Here is an 18,574-nt window from a genome sequence, read left to right as displayed (position 1 = left end):
CCTCAGCTGTACGGTCTTGTCTATCTTTATTTAGATGTCATTTTAATACTCCCAAGAAACAGAGCTTTTGGAAACTAGTCATAAGTTCCTCAAGTTTTATGGTCATTCCAGTTTGATTACATAACATTAGAAGGAGACACACACCACGGCTGGGGCTAACTAAGTGGCATGACCGATGCATTAGATGTGCTATATATAACCACCAGAATTGAGAACTGACTTTGTGAAGCCTACTGGAGGAGGCCATGCTCTTGTTTTGCTTTCTGGAGCCTGCCTCATTTCATTTTAAGCATCAGCTCTTTCAAAAGGCTGGCTCTTCTCTATTAAGTCTATGTAGACTCACAAACCAGAGTGTGAAAATGTCCCTAAGCATGAAAACAAGAATCTTGGCCATCAGTTCAAAGTTGCAGTCACCCTACCATTATACTATTCCCCAGGGATTCTCCAGCAATCAACTGGTTTGTTGTGGTTTTTCTTTTGTGTATCCATTAAACAGAGGAAGGTAAGTACTAAGTGTGTAATTGTAACATTTAGATCTTTAAACAACATTCAAATATTGATTCATTTTATGCCACAAACATCTCAATATAGTCAAATATTTGGTCATACTGGACTGCGTTATCTGGCTTCTAACCTCATCATTCAACAATAATCTCCAAAATTACTGGTAAGTTAAAACAACTGTGAGCTACCACCTCGCAATTATCAGATTGTCTAACACAATAGAAAAAGAAGATGACAAATCCTGGAGGGAATGTGGCAAATTAAGTACATTATTGTCCCACTGGTTCAACAGTTCTAGATAACAATGTTGAACTATACCTAAAGGGCTATAAAACTGTGTGTACCCTTTGATCTAGCAATACTACTATTAGATTGGTATCCCGAAGAGATCAATCCTTCCTTTCTCTCTTTGTATCTCAATGGAAGGCCTTTACTAAATGCTATTTGATCGATTGGATAAGGAATCAGGAAATTTTGAATCTAGTCCTAGTTCTGACATTGATTGTGTGCCTTTGAACAAATCAACAAATCCATTAATATTTCTTTAGCTCACTTTTGTCATATGTAAAATGAGGGCAATTTGGATTAAATTATCTTCAAGGTCTCCCCTAACACTACCATTCTGCTATTCGATAAGTGAAAAATCTCACAATATTTTGACTAGGGATTTCTGTACCTGCTCATTATGAATAATTTCGATCCTACAGCCTCCCGCCTTTTCTGTAACTGATTGAGTTTACAAGGTAGTTTCTCTTGCTGAGTTTACAGTTACAAATTTACCCTTATCCTAGAACAAACAATTTTATGTATAACATTGAACTACAGGTTTTGAAGAAAGATCACAATGACTATCACACAACCAAAGACGACAAGAAAAGTTTATCAGATATTAAAAACTAGTCCTCTAATTTAGATGCAAGTTTGGTAGAAATTTTCCTTTTCAAATATAATCATGTATGTTAATATTTAATCTTCTAAAATGTTCTTTTTATTAAAAAGTGAAAAAGAAAAAAATCACATGTATAGAAAAATGAAAAAAAAGGTTATCAAAGTCTATGGTTTGGAATATTTTTAGATTTTTTTCTAATATGTTGATTTAAAAAAGAAACAGAAAATTTTATTTTAGTTTGCACTTATCTCTTCAAAAGTGATAGCATTTTTCATCATGCATTCTTGGGAATTGCCTTAGATTATTGCATTGATCAGAATAATCGGAATAATGAAGTCTTTCATAGTTGATCATTGTCATAATATTGATATTACTCTGTACAGAGTCTCATGGCTCTGCTCACTTCACTCTGCATCAGTTCTTGTAAGTCTTCACAGGTTTTTCTGAAACCATCTTGTTTATCATTTCTTATAGCAAATTAGCATTCAATCACAGTCATATACTGCAACTTGTTTAGCCATACCCCAATTGATGGGCATCCCCTTAATTTCCATATATTTTGCCACCACAAAATGAGCTACTATAAATATTTTTGTACATATAGGTCCTTTTTTCTTTTTCTTTGATCTCTTTGGGCTACCAACCTAGTAGTAGTATTGCCAGATCAAAGGGTACACACAGTTTTATAGCCCTTTAGGTATAGTTCAACATTGTTATCTAGAACTGTTGAACCAGTGGGACAATAATGTATTTAATTTGCCACATTCCCTCCAGGATTTGTCATTTTCTTTTTCTATTGTGTTAGACAATCTGATAATTGCGAGGTGGTAGCTCACAGTTGTTTTAGCTTAACTTTCTCTAATGAATAGTGATTTAGAGCATTTTTTTTTCAAATGACTGTAGATAGCTTTGATTTCTCTTTCTGAAATTTGCCATTCATATCCTTTGATTATTTATCATTTGAGGAATGACTCTTTTTTTTTATAAATTTTTTCTCAGTTCCCGATATATTTGAGAATTGAGGCCTTTATTAGAAAAATGCAGTATGTATATATATATACATATATGTACATATATATATATACATACATATACATATACAAACATTATTTATGGTATCTTCTAGAAAGATTTAGCAAGATTTAATATGCCTGATGATCTCTTTTACTTAGCTCTATTTTTGCTTTTGCTTTGCCTGAGATCATGATTGCTGCCCCTTCCTTTTTCACTTTGGCTGAAACATAATAAATTCTATTCCAACCCCTTATTTTAACTCTGTGTGTGTCTTTCTGTTTCAAATGTGTTTCTCATATGCAATATATTGTTGGATTCTTCCATTTTATGGGTTAGTTCATTCACATTCACAGTTATGATTACTGACTCTATATTTCCCTCTATCTTATTTTCTTGTTTCTCCTTCTCTCTCTCCTTTTCCTTTGACCCTTCTCAAAAGTCTGCTTTGTTTCTGACTACTGAATTTTTACTCTGTCCTCCCTTTTGTTATCTCACCCCTTTTTTATCCCCTTCCTCTCCTACTTCCCTATTAGGTAAGATTGATTACTATACTCAACTGACACTGCATATATATTCTTCCTTCTTTGAATTATTCTAATGAAAGTGAAGTTCAAGCATTGCCCTCAACCCTTCCCATTTCCCCCTCTACTATAAAAGCTCTTCCTTTCATGCCTCTTATATGGGAGATAATTTCCCCCATTCTTTCTCTCTCTTCCCTCTTCTCCTAGTATATTAGTCTTCCTCATCCCTTCATTTTTTGATGTTATTCCAACACAATTGACTAACCATCATGTCCCCTGTCTATGTAGTCTCCTAACTGCCCTAATAATAATAAAGTTCTTAAGAGTTACAAGTATCATCTTCCCATATAGCGATATAAACCATTTAATATAATTGAGTCCCTTATGATTTCTCTCATAATTATTACCTTTTATATTCTTCTCTTGAATCTTGTATGTGAATGTCATATATTTCCTTCAACTCTAGTCTTTTCATCAGGAATGCTTGAACGCCCTGTTTTTCATTAAATGTCTATTTTTTTCCACCAAAGGATTTGTTTTTTGCTGGGTTGGTTATTCTAAGTTGTAAATTTAGGTCTCCTGACTTCTAGTATATTATATTCCAAGTTCTCTGCATTTTTTTAATGTGGAAACTGATAAATTTTACATGCTCTTGACTGTGGCTCCATAATATTTGAATCATTTCTTTCTGACTGCTTGCAATATTTCTTCCTGACTCACTTTGGAATCTCTTTCAGGAGGTGATCAGTGAATTCTTTCAATTTCTATTTTACCCTCTGGATCCAAGATATTGGCGACTATATATATATATATAGTCTAGGCTCTTTTTTATTATGGCTTTTAGATAGTCCAATAGTTTTGAAATTATCTCTCCTTAACATATTTTTGGCAGTTGTTTAATGGCAGTTTAATGAGATATTTAACATTTTCTTCTATTTTTCCCATTATTTTGTCTTTTTATTGTTTCCTGGTGTCTAATGGAGTCATTAGCTTCTACTTGCTTGATTCTAATTTTTAAGAAATTATTTTCCTCAGTGAGCTTTCATACATCCTGTTTTCCATTTGACCTATTTTGCTTTTTAAGTAGTTCTTTTCTTCAGTAATTTTTTCTGACTCTTTTACCATTTGGCCAATTCTATTTTTAAGGTGCTGTTTTCTTCAGTATTTTCTGCACTTTTAACCAAGCTTTTAATTCTCTTTTCACATTTTTCTTGACTCACTCTCATTTTTTTTTCAAAATTTTTCCTCTAACACTCTTATTCTTTCTTTAACTCTTCCAGGAATTCTTATTGGACTTAAGTCCAATTAACATTTGTCTTTAAGGATTTGCTAGTAAATGTTTTCATGTTGTTGTCTTCTTCTGAGTTAGTTTCTTGGTCTTCCCTGATATCATAGTACTTTTTATAGTCAAGTTCTTTTATTGTTTTTGTTTGCCCATTTTGCCAGCCAAATTCTTGTCTTTGAACTTAAAGTTGAATTCTGCTTACCTAGGAAGTGGGAAGGCACTATTTCATGCTTCAGCTTTTTGATGCTGCTCTTTTCATAGCTAGTTCTGGGGGTATGCAAGGTTATAGTGCTTCCAAGTTTATCCTGGGAGAGATGTGATCACTGTTCTCTTGGTATGCACTCTGTTTTTTACCCAGGAAGAACCCCTGCTTTCTTGTAACCAACTATAAGGGTTCTTCTCCACTCTGGAAGTGTGACACAGGACTGTGTATGGGCAATAGAATTGCTAAACAGTGCCAGCTCTTGCACCCAGTGCCAGCATAGGGTCCCCTGTAATCTCTTTCTGACCAGTTGTCTGACACCCTTACCATCTCTGGGCTGAGAACTCCAGAAGTTGCTGCTACTGTCACGACCTCCAAGGATCATGGTAGTGTTGCTGCCCTGTGTGTTCAAGTCAGTCCCTTTGCCCATATCCTATATTGATTGATTATGATGCCTTATTTCTCTTCTTCTTCCTTTTAAGTCTTTTTTTAGAGGAGACAACTCTCTGGGAAGGAGGGGGAGGGTCCAAGAGGAAAATTAGATAATATAAAAACAAATTATTTATATAATTTCTTTTTAATAGAAAACCTCTCAGTTGAGTCTTATTAGTTTAATTTATTTCCCATTACCAAAATCTGTCATTTGAGTCTGAGTTCCCTTTGCTGAGATTTAAGATCTGAGGCTGTTTTCCATGAAATTGGTCAACAAGAATGCCAAGTGATCTAGCTGTAGTTGAGTGCAACTAAAATAAAGCATCTCTGGCATTTCCTAGCAAGACATGTAATTCCTTGTAACTTTAAATTTTGCCTCATTTGGAAGAGTCTATTTCTTTGGACTTCTGTGTTTGTTTATCCGTTATGTCCATCTTTATTCTTTTTAAAGTCTATTGCACACCTCAGGGATTTCATGCCATGTCATTGAAAATATCAGACAACCATGTTGAATGGTATTCCATATTTACTATTTTATCACCAAAGTGTGCTGATTTTGTATAGAGCATTTGCTGCTGCTCACTTAATCTATTCTGTCAGAGCCATCTCAGATGTGAAGAATTTAGGCTTTTGGAATGTGAAAATGCAAAATGTCAGAAATAATAAGTTGTGATTGCAATTTTGAAGAACATGTTTTATGTTCTGTTGGTGAATTGCATTTAACTTGATTCTGCTGTCATTCACTAATTGCAATTATTGTCTTGCATTTGACACAACAGAGTGAAAGGGGAGAATTAATTTAGCAGAATCAATGAAATCTTAAAACTTAGGTTTAATATGCAATATTTAATTAATAAAGATAAAATAGAGTTTTCTTTGGGTGTATTCAATATTTTCTTGACACCTTTGTGACAATTTGGGTATCATCACTTAATCATTTTTATTCAATTTGCCTTTATTTTTAGTTCCAATTTCTCTCCCCTCAACTTCCATCTCTTCCACCCAATGAGAAGGTAGGAAAAATAAAAATACAAATATATATATAATATATATGTAGACTTGCATATCTAAGTTCTATATTAGTTTTTTTTTTCCCCAAGGGGTAGAGGATACCAGGAAAAAAAATCTGTCTATCTATCTATACTTAAGTCTTAATATTGAGTCCATCAGTTCTCTATCTTGATGTTTCATCATGAGTACTTTGGAACTGTGGTTGGTCATTTTGTCAATCACAGTTACTAAGTCTTTTAGAGTTGATTATCTTTATGATATCATTGCTATTGTGTAAACTGTTCTCCTCGTTCTGCTCAATTCATTTTGCACCATTTTGTATGAGTCCTTCCAGTTTTCTCTGAAGCAAGCTCCTTCAAGCTTTCTTATTGAACAATAGCATTCTCTCATTTTCACATGCCATAAATTGTTCATCCATTCACTAATTGATAGAAATCTCCTCAGTTTCCAATTCTTTGCTATCTCAAAAAGAGTATTTTGGTATATCTATCTTTATTTACCCTTGATTTATAACTGGATCTTGTGTTTTTGAAGTTTTATTCTGAGGGATGTCTTTTATTTCATTTTCAAATCTTGACTGGCAAGAAACTTCAGTCTTCTAACATTCACTAAGTGTGCTTCTGTTGTCTCCTGGGTCCCCTTCAATTTGTATTATTTTGTTACCATTGTGTTCCATAATTCAGAGCAATTAAGCATCCCTGGGATAATATCCCAATACTTGAAGACAAGTGTGACTTCCTCAATACAAAAATCTGTGATTCATATCAATACGTCAATACAAATGTACATCAATACAATCCTCCCTAAAGAAAATTACAGACTATACTCTTGGGCATAGGCAAATTACATGCCTATCTTTCTTGGGCAACTCTCATCCAACATTTCCTGAAATAATCCCAACTTAGTTCACCCAGAGTGCTTAATTGAATGAATATCAATAGAGCATATGGGCTGACCTGAATGGAAACCAATAGAGTATTGGCCTGATTTGGGAGCATATTAATATTTTAGAAAAGTCTTTTTGTGGAAAAAAATATTTTAAGATTATTTGTAGTGCTGCAGAATGTCCCTATTTTCATTCTCCTCCAGTTCTGAGCCCAGTATTTTGTATATGTAGAGTCCATAGCTTAGGGCAGTGGGACTGATCCACTAGGCTATTGTCCTCACCATCTGCCATAGTATGGGCAGCATACCTTTTTCATTTATTTTATTTTTCAATTGTGGACAGATTGATTTTGGGAAAATTCTATGTTCTTAAAAATCATCATTCTTTTAAGTTTTGAAGTTTATTAACTTTAAGGAGTCACATACAATTTCTGTGATTTATTCGTTTCTTAAAGTAAATGTGCCTAAATAAAAATGCAGTTACTTCAGGATTGCTTTACTAATATAAAGATCACTAATTAAATCATCTTTGGGAAAGACCGTACATTATTAATTAGCTTGGGTTTTGGCTATGCCATTCCTCAAACTACATGATTAAATAGAAATGTTTTGAGGATGTTCATATAGAGGTAATTCTGAGTTTGTTTCTAATCTCCTTAGACAAGATTGCCAAGTATACGTTATGTTCTCATCCCTAAGCAAAATATAAGATCAAAGTATAAGTCCAACCTCATAATTTATTTTAATTAATTTTTCTTATTGTGAACATTAGTCAGTGTTCATCTTTAACTGTAACCTATATATCTATATATTGTGTGTCTATGATGTCAGTAGATGTGTATATACAATATGTACATGTATGTGGTATATATTCCTATATATTATATGTATAGATATACATGCATACATTCACACATTCAAGAATTTTCAGTCTCTGTTATCCTTATTCAATACCATTGTGGTTACTCATAGCATTTTATTATTGTATACTTAAATTTTCATTGATAAGTTTAATAACAAAACATATTTTAGATTATTTTGACTTCTTGTCATTGCCTAATCATTTGAAATGTTTAGTTAATTCCTTTTTCACAACATCTCTCACAGCTGTCCCTTTCTCTCCATTCATACTGCCACCTTCATAGCTCAGTCCCTTTCAACCTTTTACATGGACTATTTTTTTTTTAGGCAATTGGGGTTAAGTGACTCGCCCAGGATCACACAGCTAGTAAGTGTCAAGTGTTTGGTCTGAGGCCGGATTTGAACTCAGGTACTCCTGACTTCAGGGCCAATGCTCTATCCACTGCACCACCTAGCTGCCCCTTACATGGACTATTGCAATAGCCTTCTTCTTAGACTCCCAGTTTCCAATCTCTACCCTCTCCAATTTCTTCTCTACAAAGTTACCATGAGAATGTTCCCAAAGCACTCTTCTGATCATGTCGCTCCTTTGTTTAAGAACTGTCTCTTATTCTCTATTGCTTCTACCATAAAATGCTATCTCCTCATCTTTAAATGTAAAGCCCTCTACAACATAACTTCCCATCTTCCAAATTTATCTAGTTTTTCTGTCTTCATATTTTTTACATGAGAGCCAAATTAGTCCATTTTTGTCTGATCTTAGAATCCCATCTCCTGATTCTTTGATTTTGTACAGGCTATGCACCAGGCTTGGAATATGCTTTTTTTTTGCTGTTGCTTCTTAGAATCTTTAGCTTTCTTCAAGGCTCATCCCCTATGCAATCCCTTATAGGAGATCCTTCTTGATCCCCTTAGTGGCTGGTGTCAGGTGGCATGGATCACAGAGCTTGGGAAATGAAATCAGGAAGACTTAATAATATTTACTAGCCAGTTGATATTGTGAAAGTAATCTATCTAAGCCTTGGTTTCCTCATCTATAAAATGGGTATGATAAGATCATTTAACTCACATTATTATTGTGAGGATCAAATGAGTTCACATGTGCAAATTGCTTTGCAAATTTAAAGTATTATATAAATCCTATCAATGGTATGATGATGATAGTGATAATGATGGTGGTGGTGGTGGTGGTGGTGCTGGTGCTGGTGTAGGAGTGTTTCCTCTCCCTGCCCCCCCCCAGAAGAATGTAAATTCCTTGAGGATATGGACTTTTTTTTGTTGTTCTGGGTTTTTGGCCCCAGGGTCTAGTACAATGTTTTGCAAAGCATACATATTACTAAGTGCTGGATTTGAAAGGAAAAGATCAATTGAATGATTGGTTATCAGTGACTCTACTCAATGGTTTAAAGTTACAGAATTGCTTTAATAATGGCAAAATTCACATTAACATAATATTTTAGAGACTGCAAATTGTTTTCTTTAGAACCACCCTGTGGGACAGATAGATCAAGTATTTTACTGATGGGGACACAGATAGCTTTTGAGAAGTTGGGGTTTGACTTTTACCAAACATTTTCAATATCTAGAGAGCAAGATTTGTGCCCAGGTGTTATAATTCTGAGGCTTATCTGATCACACTCACATACATACATATGCAGAAAAGCTTTAATTATTGTATAAATTAATATGATGTTATTTGTATTTTTAGATTTAGCTTATAGAAACATTCTCTAAAACAAATTACCTTTTCCATAGTAATCTCTTAGTATCTGTGTCACTACAATTGCCACAATATCTTTTTAACTTGAAATCAGAACAGAATCTGTTGTGTTTACATTCAATGAACTGATTTTTTTCTTTCCATTCCCACTATTCTTATTGTTTTATGCCGTGTAGATAAAAAGCAATGTGAACTTGTTCTCCCAAAAAGTGTTACAGTTTCGATCAAAATTCACAAGCATACTGTTAAGTGAAGGAAAAACAGACAAGGATAAGAAACAGTGACTAAAACCACACAGCCTATTCATGAAGAGCCCTAACCCAGAGTGCCACCATCCCATTCCACAAAGTGCTCATTAATGATTGTATTTTCAAAATACCAATTACAAGTGGGAGTAGGGCAACACATATACTTTTGCCATCAAACAGAAAGTAATCTTGTATATGTCAGAGCAATATGCATTTGATGATGAGACATCATTGATAGGAACTTTGAACTAGAATGTGAGCCTGAAACAAGGATTCTTGTGTCCCTCCTTCTAAATAATTTCTGTTACTTCCTTATAGTTCTTGCTTGTCCTTACCCCACCCCCTTATTTTTCTGCTGAGCCTCACTTAAAAGTATTAATTCCTACAGGAGTTAGAGAGGACAGAAATACTGTTTCATGGCAGAAATATTCCTATCTCCTTTTCCCTGGTTGTCCAGTACAACATTACTGCACTTTCATCTCTACTCAATCATGTTATATGACGTTTTGTCTCTGGGTCCATGTCTTCCTACTTTTCTGTATGTCATCCCTCAGCCCAGGACTTTAGATATTCCTTTGCCTGCAGCAGGATGCTATTGATGGGAGGTACCATACTTTTCAGAAGTGAAGGTCTTTTTAAGTACAAAATTTCTGCAGGTTATGCCTGTCGTAAAGTCTTCATCTCCTCTCTTGTAGAATGTCCCTCTCTTGTAGAATGTCCCTCTCTTTCTATGGCAGTGTTCTATAATGGGATCCTCTCCCACCATTGGATCAAGATTTCTCTCTTTCTTTACCTATGTTTCAATCTCTCCCTTTGACATCTTGCCCACTCTCCAATGGATTCTCTTCTTCCAGAGAGACCACAGAAGTTATTTCCCTTCATTGCTTACCATTGCCTTGATTATGGTACATTAGGCATTCCCCTCTATCTTCTTCTTCCTCTCTCTCTTTCTATGTGCCTTACCATCCTGTAGCTTAGTTCCCAAAGCAAACAAACAAAATATTGATTCACTTGTAGGTAGGGTGCTGTGAGATTTAGTCCATGAAGTTTAGTTATGTATGTTTTCCCACTATCTCTACTTTTATTTGAAAATGAAATACAGTTGAGAATATTATACTTTCACCTTCATCTCCTCTACTTTTAGAAAGAAATCTCTTAATTATCTCCTGTTATACTCTGGTAAGGAAAAAAACCCTGCAAGTCTTGTTATGCCTATTTTATATATAAAAAAAAACAAAACAAAAACAAAAACTGAGGACCAGAGATTGTGACTTGTAAAACTTAATTGGTTAATCAAGAAATAAACATATGAATTAGTCACCACATCCCAGTCCCTGTGCTAGGCATTAAGAATGCAAAAACATAAACTGTCTTAGCTCTCAAGGAACTTTTATTCTAAATAGAGGGATAAAACTATGCTTATAGATTTGACAAAATGTAACCTTTAGTTTGAATGCATTAGGTTCTGGAGCCACCAAGAAATGCCTGAAGTAGAAGATATCACTTGAACTATCTTGCAGGAAACCGATTATTCCCAGAAGCAGAAGGTGAGCATTTCAGATATTCTGGATAGCTAGGTACAGCAGCACAGGGCTGAGAGATGGAGTAGCACACAAGAGAAACAGGCAGTGAAAAAGGCCAGTATGGGTGGACCGCATAGCTTGCGAATAATAAATTAAAAAAAAAGTCTTTATTGAACAATCATGTATCATAGGCAATGTCCAAAGAAAGCCATCACTTGAGTCTGTCATGTGCCATTACAGCAGGTTGCATATAGAAAGCACAAGTACTTGAGACAATTTTAAGAGGAAGACATTACTTTTACCCATAGGGATTTCAGAAAGCTTCATAGATGAGGCAGCGACTGAGAGCATTACCAATGCTTCCATTTAAAACTTTCTAAACCATGTATCAGTAGCTGATATTTCTTGTTTTCTTACATCCTGATGATCTTTTTGTTTTTGTTTGAGATTATTTTCTACATTAACTTCCTACTTCCATAAATCACCAGTTTGCTGTCAGGAAAATGACCTCAAAACTGGAGAAAAACTAGCTATTTATTAAGGAAAACAGCTGGAATTGGAATGCCATCTTACAAAATTATTAGGCACATCCATCTTGGCCTTTCTTATTGTCAGACTTTTGGAAAGAAGAGAGATCTCATGTTGGAACATAATCATTACACCCCAAATAGAGTAGATTCTAGTTTCTTTTGCTCCTAGTGAACATTTAGTTTCATTATCCTTTTTAAGATATTTAGAAAGTAGAGTATGATTAAAGTCTTGGAGTCAGTGGTGAACTTGAACATATGGCTTTTGACTTGCCTATGATCTAAGCATGAATTAGACACACTCTGTGTTATAGTCTTCCTTTCCAAAGCTATTCCTTGTCATCAGGGAATGGCCAATCCCAGTGCTACCCAATCCTACCCCTAACCCTTTGGGCATGGTGTTTTCTGTTGTACCACCATGCTCTCAGGGCCATGGTGTTAACTCAGTACTTTCCCATTTCCAAGTTAGTGCTCCTTTCCACTGGTGCAGAAAATTAAAAATTGACTGTCAATTCATGGATACCTCCAAGTCTCCAGCTCTCCTGCTGGCCTACCAAAGTAAGCAAACAGAGCTCCTACAGTGGTTTCACCCAAGCCTGTGAATGTGATAAAAACCAAAGGAAATTCACTTGTGTCATTACAAGATAGATGAGTTGGAATAGTGACTTCTGCTTGTCCACTGCCTGACACAAAATAGTCAAACATAGATGATGATGATGATGATGATGATGATGACAACAATGATGACGACAAACAGATATATAGTGCTTACTATGTGCCAGGCACTGTGGTAAGTGCTTTACAATTATTAGCTCATTTGATCCTCACAATGACCCTGGGACCTAGGTGTTATTATTATCCCCTTTATTGATGAAGAAACTCAGGTAAACAGAGATTAAGTGACTTAGCCAGGGTCACACTGCTAGTAAGCTCTGAGGATAGCTTTGAATTCCTGATGAGAGAGAGAGAGAGAGAGAGAGAGAGAGGGAGGGAGGGAAGAGAGAAGAAGGAGGAAGAGGAGAGGGGGAGGAAGGAAGGAAAGAGAAGGAAAAAGGAGCAAGAAATGCAAGTTCATGAAGATCACCTTGGCATTCCTTTAACTTCTCAAGTAAGCAAACATATGCTTTGTTACTCTCTCTGCCTTTCAGGAATCAATGATTTATTTAGTTGTGTACATACTCTATGTGACATAGGAATCTTAATTTACTTGTCCTCAGTTTTGAGTTCACTTTGGGAAACAGAGACAACCATCTCCCTGTGTCTTTAAATGAAGAAGCTTGATGCCCTTTAAATTCTTGGCGTCCATAGGGGTTACAATAAATCTCTTAATCTCTTTGAGCATTTATCCTGCTCCAGACTGTTCACAGGCACTTATCCATGCGTCCTTCATGTCCAATTTGTATTTCAATCAAATGATTATTTGAGCTTCAGACTATTTGATTTTATTTACTCTTAGAAGACTGCACCCTAAGACATATAAACACACACACACACGCACACATACACACACACACACACACACACACACACACACACAAATACATGACCGAATCTGGCTATATTTGAGGTGCATTCCAGATATGGCCAAAAATTAAGGCTGTCTATGGAAAACAACAGCACAGGCAGATTTTTGATTAACATGTTATAAATATATTTTAACCTTTGCACTTTTTAGAAGTGGAAGAAAAAATGTGAAAGAAAGGATTGCATATATATTTAAATCACGTCGTCTATCAGCCTTTGTTTCCTTATATAGTATGCTTTAAAATAGAAAAAGGAAAAGACCCAAGGGGTACATGTTGAAGAATCTTTCTCTTTCCTTCTCACAGAATCAACCTTTTCCATCTGAGATTTTTCAGCTTCCTGAAGTAGTAAGCAGAAAACATTTTACTCTTGGGCACAGAAAGAGATACTTTTGAGAGCATAACATATACTAACAACCCAGAAACTCTTTAATTTAAGAATCTGCCAGAAGAAAGAACAGTTGAATTTTATTTTGATATTCATTTCCATGAAACTACCCCCACCTTTTTTTTTGCCTTCAGAGAGATGAACTAAGTGCACATTCTACTAGCATAGGAAATTTAAATAACTGAAAGAATCACAGAATTTTGAAGCTGAAATGGACAGTGATAATTACCCACATCAGCAGCATTATTTGATGCCCCTTGGAGGATCAGAGCGGTGAAAGCACTTTCCCAAGGCCTTGGAATAATATTTTTTTTCTCTACATAGTTTCACAGTACTGAATTAAATATTACATGAGCCATGTTTCAATTGGAATTTTTGAACATTGGGGTGCAGGGGGGAAAAGTGTAATATTTATATTCAAAGGATAGTGGTTCAAATCACAGCTATGCAATTTACTCTTAGCTTGGCCTAATTTCACCCCTTGAGGTCTCAGACTACTCGTTTGTAAAATGCGGGATTGACCTTGATAACCACTAAAGCATTTTTGAACTCTGAAGAAATGAATGTATAGAAGCAATTTCTTTCTTTCTTTCTTTCTCTCTTTCTTTCTTTCTTTCTTTTTTAGGCAATTGGGGGTTAAGTGACTTGCTCAGGGTCACACAGCTAGGAAGTAATTTCTATTGACCTTATGCAATGTGATATCTTTACCACCTCTTGTTGGGAGGACGTCACTGCTATTCTGAGTTGCAAGAAAAATCTTACCTGAGTAGTATGTTTTCGTCTTTGTTCCCCTTCAGCATTCTGTATCCCAGTCACTTTGACCAATATAGAATCATGAGAGCATAGGATCATAGACCTGGAGATAGAAGAAACCCCAAACTCCTACTAGGTTAAATGGATTCTTCAAGATAACACAGGTAGTTATCAGAAGAAGGATTTGAACTCAGGTCTCCTGATTTCACAGCCAGTCTTTGTGCTGCTTCAACTCATTATTCCATGAGTTCTACTTTCCTTCCATGCCTTGGCAAAGGCTACCCCCATACCTGGAACACATTTTCTCTTCCCTTCTGTCCCTTAGCACCTTGCGCTGCCTTCAAAGCTCAGCTCATATGCTACCTGCAAAGGAAATCCGTGCTAACTTGACTGTGTTCTGTCTCTCCTGAAATGGTTTTGTGCAGGGTTTCCCAAACTAAGCTTGTTGAGAACAAAGAGAGCTTTGCATGTTTGTCATTTCACATCCAGTACTTACCACAATGCCTCGTGTATCACAGGCATTTGGGTGAATGTTGGATTTGATGAATTTAATTGAATCTATAATGTTTAGATTAGCAAAACTAGATTAAATGTTAATCCATGGCACTTACATAGTCAAATTTCTTGAGCAATTCATTGTTGTTGTTGGGCAGCTAGGTTGTGCAGTGGACAGAGTGCTGGGCTTAGAGTCAGAAAGACCTGAATTCAAATCTGGCCTCAGATACTTGTTACCTGTGTGATGCCGAGCAAGTCACTTAACCCTGTTTGCCTCAGTTTCCTCATCTGTCAAATGAGCTGGAGAAAGAAATGGGAAACCACTCCAGTATCTTTGCCAAGAAGACCCCAGATGGTGTTATGAAGACTCAGGCACAACTGAAAATTGACTCAACAACAACAACAAACTTCTAGGTGAGGAGATTCCATTTACCAATGCAGACCAATATTTTCTCAACAGCTTGTATTCTTGAGAGCCTGCTTGGAGCATTGAAAGTTAAGTGGCTTGCCCACGATCACAGAGCCAGTACATGTCAAGGTCAGGACTTGAACTCAAGTCTTCCTGGCTCTATCTACTAAGCCATACTGCTTTACTGAGTCTATAGCCATTATTTCTCTGTTCCATGTTTCTCCTACTAAACCTCAAGGAAGGAGACAGGCTACTGTGTTGTGATCCTTCCTGTAGGTTTAGCAAAACAGGAACGTTATATCTTTTTTCATGTTGAATGACTTGGATTTCACCATAAACCTTCCTGCAGGTCCTTTCAACACTTGTGTATTTGCTTGACTCCATTGATCCCATAAAAGGCCTGGTATTTCATTGGTGGAGACGGGTGAGAGTGAAGGGTATAGGGCAGAGAGCCCTGATGTGGAGATAAGCAACCTTTACCAATGCAGATCAGAATGAGCTCATAGCTAATTAGATCAGTCTTTTATGGCTGCTTGAAGAACATAGAAGTTCAAGGACTTCTTCGGAGTCCCAACAGCACCTCTGGAGTGGGAGCTTGCTGAGACCTTTTCAGGACTGCTCGTCTACCTTAGGTATCCACCTACCATCCAACTCTCACCTGTGACTCCAAGATGCTGTGGCTCAAATAGTGCCCACACCCTGATAAAATCATCTCAGCAGACAGACTAAGCCAGGTTATTGTTTGTCCTTTGTTCTCAAAGAGGACCGCGACATCGGGGAGGTGATACCATGATATGCAAGTGAATTGGATTTAAGTGACGGAAGGCTATGCAAAGTCACCACTTTCTCCTCCAGAGCCATCTGGGTCCAGTAGCAAGACATAGATCAGGATGACTGGAGGTGGCCCTTGATGAATCAAAATAGGTTGAGGACAAATGGAAGGCCTCAAACCCATTGTTGAATTAAAGGGGTGTCTACCCTAAGCATGTAAAGACTTCCCCCAGTGAATTAGGCATATTAGAACAATTTATTCCAATGGCCATGAAGGTGGCTGAAACAGGTGCTGGGGAGCTCTTAGAACTTGGTGAAACATCAAAGACACCAAGGTCATCCATTGCATCCTGCCCATTAGCGATCATTTTGAATTCTGTCTTGCCACTGGATTTAGATGAGTGTGAAAGAGACAGTGAGGAGGATGACTTTGTGCAACTCTCCCTCACTTACGTCCAATTCATGGGCAAGTCAAGACATCACCCATGGCATCATTGGTCCTCTTTCAAAATGAGGGAGGAACAGCAACAAATAACAACCAGGTGTCCATTTCTTTGAGCCAAGTTTTCTATCTACTATGCCATCTTGCCTTTGTATATAATATATATTTTGACTATTCTTTCATTTGTGTTCAAAATTTTTATTGTTTTTGTGCTAAACTACAAGTCAGGTCTCTTTACTTTTAGGATAAAGTCATTAAATTGAAGTATTTAGACCTGGATGTAATTCACCAAGATGTTTCATCCATCTTAGCTAAATGAAGTCTCTTTGGCCAGGCATAATCAAATGGAATGACAGTAAATATGAAGATGAAGGACAACATCAGATTAACCTGAATACTGTTAATTGGCTTTATATTGGTCTAGGACAGCTATCATACTTAATAGAACACTTGGCCTGGAGTCAGGAAAACCTGGGTTCAAATATGACCTCAGACACTTACTAGCTCTGTGACTCTGGACAAGTCACTTAATCCTGTTTGCCTCAGTTTCCTCATCTGTAAAATAAGGTGGAGAAGGAAATGGCAAACCACTCCAGTATCTTTGACAAGAAAATCCTAAATGGGGTCAAAGAGTAAGATGTGGTTAAAACAACTGAACAACAAAAATTGGATTGCTTAACTTTGAACAAGGAAGTTGAATCTGTTGATGTGGTTCATGAAAGATAATGACATTACCAACTGTTATTTGTTAAACAACTAAAAATTTGCAAAGTGTTATACACACATTACTAATTTGAGTCTCACAATAACTGTGTATTAGATACTTACATGTATTACTATCTGTATTTTATAGATTAACAAAAAAGAAAGAGTAGGTGCTAGTAAGTGTTAAGGTAGGATTTGGACCCAGACCTTTAGGACTCCAGGTATAGAACTGTCTACTATATCACAATGATTTTGTAGTCTCTGTTGCATGGTACAGTAGAATAAATGACAAATATGAAATCAGAAGACCTGGGTTCAAATCTCAATTTTGACAATTACTACCTGTAGTGCCTTGGGAAAAAATATTCATTTCCCTGGGTCTTGGTTTCCTCATATACAAAATGAGAAAGTTGGACTAACTCCTGAGATCACTACTAACTCTTGACTCTGATTGCAAGCTCCCAAATCTGACCCTCAATTGAAAACCATAAGTGGTTCATTCATGAATGGTGAGTTATGTGTATTTCTAAGCTCTGCATCAACTTTCTGAGAATTCAAACCAAGGCAGCCAATACCCATCCACATCTTGCTTTTTGGAAAAGAATAGCTTGAACAGAACCATGATTTATGAGGAAATGGAATTGCTATAGCTTGATTTTATAGCACTCTCTCTGGATGTTATTCTATATACCTCAATTTCTTTTATACTTTTCAAAACCAATAATAGCAAGATAAATAAAAAAATCACTTGCATCAAAAATAGGGTTATTGTTATATCACCAGAGAATATATTTTCCTCCAGAGAGAACCTACAAAAAGTAGGCAGAATAGAAAGACATAATAAACAAATTTGACACTCCACATACACTGTTCTACCTCCTCCAACACAATAGAAAACCACTATAGTTGATTTCAGCCTCTACCTCCACTCCCACCTCCTTGTTTTCCATTTATACAGAATTCCCTGTGCCAATCCACTTGGAATGCTATTTAGATGCCATAACAAGAATAGTTTCCCGGTACTTTCTTTCCTCACTTAACAAGTTGCATTTTCATATACTTTAATCAATACCCTTTCCATTTGCATCATGTTAAGAAGCAATTTGAAAGTTTAATCAAGGACTTTCACTCATTGTGGATGAGGTTACGTGCTGAATTATATCTAGGTAATCTAGTATGTGAATGGATTCACAAGGGAGGCATAGCGATGGAAAATTAGGGGGTTCCAGGTTTTTCCTTGGTTTAGTGAGGAGGTTTGCAAGTAAAAATATTGATCCTTTTACCTTTATGCCTCACTGCCAGGCCAGTCAATTAGCTGCAGATCAACAAGGCAGAGAGTCTCCCAGCATCAGGGGCAAGAGTTAACAATGAATCCCAGTATATTCAGACTTAGGCTTTAAGCAGTTATGACTGTGAATAGTTCAGATTGCTCTTAAGCAAAATGAAGGTGAAATGCAATGAGAAAA

General features: G+C 36.3%; 1 protein-coding gene across 1 annotated transcript in view; it reads left to right on the top strand.

The window, feature by feature from the left end:
• Positions 1-18,574, top strand: part of ZNF385D (zinc finger protein 385D) — a 968,814-nt gene that overhangs the window by 209,126 nt on the left and 741,114 nt on the right. The gene's annotated exons all lie outside the window — the stretch shown is intronic.

This window comes from Vombatus ursinus, unplaced genomic scaffold, assembly GCF_900497805.2.
Source record: "Vombatus ursinus unplaced genomic scaffold, bare-nosed wombat genome assembly UNPS02014799.1, whole genome shotgun sequence".
NCBI lineage: Eukaryota > Metazoa > Chordata > Mammalia > Diprotodontia > Vombatidae > Vombatus > Vombatus ursinus.
Note: the sequence above shows the minus strand (reverse complement) of the source record. Positions and strands in the feature narration are given on the sequence as shown.